This window comes from Citrus sinensis, chromosome 2 (assembly GCF_022201045.2).
Source record: "Citrus sinensis cultivar Valencia sweet orange chromosome 2, DVS_A1.0, whole genome shotgun sequence".
Lineage (NCBI taxonomy): Eukaryota > Viridiplantae > Streptophyta > Magnoliopsida > Sapindales > Rutaceae > Citrus > Citrus sinensis.
Window position 1 is genome coordinate 13,074,166 of NC_068557.1, and position 3,153 is coordinate 13,077,318.

The following is a 3,153-nucleotide window of genomic DNA, read 5'->3' on the forward strand; positions in this document are numbered from 1 at the left end:
TATTGACCAAGTACAAGTTGTAATGGAGATTATCAATGATAAACAGTGGGTATAAGATGAACTAATGCTATAGCATGTCAAATAGCATGACCATATATAGATATTGGTAGTTTTGTGCGCATAAGTAAAGTTCTTGTAATTACTTACAATCGCTTAATCAATGATTCTACCAATCCATTTTATGTATGAAAATACGGAATCAGATGTTCAACATCGATACCAGTTGATGTACAGTAGTCATCGAATGTCTTAGATATAAACTCACCTGCATTATTTAAAAGTATGGGTTTAACTAGATAATTTGGAAATTATGCCCTTAATCTTATGATTTAGTCAAGTAATGTTATAAATGCAACGTTACTTGTGGACAATAAATAAACATGTGACCACCATGCAGACGCAATAATTAGAAACATAAAATAACGAAATAGTCCACAAGGTGGATAGATTGGTCCGCATATGTCTCTTTAAACTCTTTGTAAAAACGATGGAGATTCATGACCAACCTTAAAAGAGGATGGTCTAATCACAAAATTTCCTTGCGAGTAAGCAGTATGAATAATCTCATTAGACAATAAAATATTCTAGTTCTTTAATGGATGTCCATGAAAATTTCAATAATTATACTCATCATTGTAGAAACTCATGTCCAAAGTGATCATACTATAATGTAAATATTTTTGGATATGTGAAGTTTTGGTTCATTACTGCATAACTCTCAATTGCATTTATGATTGTGTAATACAACCATGATGAGAATGATAAAAGATTTTCTAATATGTATTTCTTCCTTGAGATATTTTTAGTAATGTAGAGATATTCTGCATTATTTTCATTTAAAGTCTTAATGCAATACTCATTTCGGCAGATAGCCACAGAGCTCAACAAATTCTTTTAGATCTTGTTAAAGAAAAAGAATTTTAGATTATTAGTTTTGTTCCATTTGCTAACAAGATTATAGCTCTTCTACACATTCAATTATGTCTGTAAGACCAAATATAGTATTTATTTTTCCTTCAAATAATTTTATTTCTAAGAAATATTTTTTTTATCTTAAAGGATAGTGTTTGTGATTGCACTATCAGTCAAGCATACACCTCAACTTTCATTTCCAAAATATATAATTTATTTCTAAAATATATAACCTTACATTAAACCAACGTTCATGTTAGACATCATGATCAAATATAAATATTAAGTACATCTAATGAAACTACGGAAAGCACAAAGGTTAACATATTGGTAACTTAATAATTACAACATAATAATGAGAGTTTAATTAGTGTGGACATTTCTATTGCTAATTAAGTGATCTATTTTCTCCTCCGTGTCCTTGAAGAAATTGGAGACATCATGATGAGTTAGATCAACAAGATCAGAGTTATCGACTAGATTAGTCCCAATCTTTACTTGGCATATGTCTACCAAATGCATGTTTGCATGGTAGGTATGTGATCAATGTCTTTTTCCTCCACATCAGTAACAAATTTCTTCATTATCACTTCTAGCATTATTCTTTTTTGCATCATTATGTCTTTTATGGATGTTCTATTTCTAGTGGTGTCTATTTTTTGTTGCTTTGTTGTCCTAAGTGTTTGTGACCACCACAGGGGTAATAACTACGCCCTCTTTTGCCTTCTCAATTACGTCAACTATTGGTATGCATATTTGCATTCGCTTTTGGGAATGACTGAGAACTAGTTGAACAAAATTCATGATTTTTTATTACAAACTCATTATTTTATTCAGCAATTAAAAGAAATGTTATCAGCCCAGAGTATTTGCAGTACGCTCTCGGTATTGTTGTTGCAAAGACAACATTTAAGATATGAGATGTAAAGTGTCTTTTCAAGCATACTTTTTTTAGTAATTTTTTTCATCATCTAATATTAGTTATGAAGTAATGCAGAACAGAGCAGAGCTATAGTCAAAGGCTCTTACATAATCTTGTAACCTCAAGTTTAGCAACACATGATTGGCTTTTGGAAGGAAAATAGCCCTATAGTGGTCAAATATATCCTTGAGGTCATTCCACAAAGATAATGGATCCTCCATTGTTAGATATAGCTTTTAGGCTATCATGTAAATGATGGTGAAGGAAAATCATATTTTTTTTTTCTTGTAAGGACGCTTCATTAACTTTTGCTGTAGGTCTTTTAGGCCCATAGCTTGTAGGTGCCTTTTGGTATCCATCACTCAAAAAAGGTAATTTTTTTCCAGAAACTTCAAGAACGAAATTTGTAGATTTGTGAGATTTGCCATTTCTCAAAATCTTGTAAATAATCAAAGAAAAATAAGTATCACAATATAAAGATAAAAACATGTAAATATGAACAAAACAAAAATTATGAAATATATAGAATCTCATGTATGTATTTAGAACTTCATGTTCTAACTTTTAAAAACATAACTTAGAACTTCAAGTTCTAATTTTTAATGAGGTTAGAATTTCTAGTTCTCACCACCTGTTGGAAACTTTAGGCTACAACAATAATATTCAAAAACTATATATGAAAGAGCAAATCTTAATTTTTGAAATTAAAATAACTTGATAGGCAGTTAAACTAATCATATAAACAAACAAATTAAACCAGCTATATTAATAGAATAATAACATATAAACAAAATAATAACAATATAGGTAGTTTTTTAGAGTTAGCTATATATATCAAAATTATTATAAACAATTAAATTAACAACATAATGAACTAACAATATAAAAATATAATAATAAAGCATAAAAGAAAGCATAAATAAACACAAGTAGTAAAAATTAAAATGCTTATATTGAACTAGCTATTGTACTGATTACACGTTATAAATAAAATAGATAAAGAAAAATTTTAGACTAAAAAAAAGTACCAGATAATACCTTGCTATTGGCTATATTTAACCTTTTTTATTGATTATTCAATAATGCAACATATGCCAATATTTATAGGATGCAAATGGGAAGGGGAATACACTATTTTCCAATGTCGGACTTAAACCTTAAGTAGTGAAGTCAATAATTTACAATGCTTTTCCATTGTTTTAGTTTCTTTATGATTAAAAAAAAAATTCAATTTCTTCCAAATAACTCCAATTACAAACTTTTGAATTAATCAATCATATATATTTAAATAAAAAAATGTATATATGTATGAATTAAAT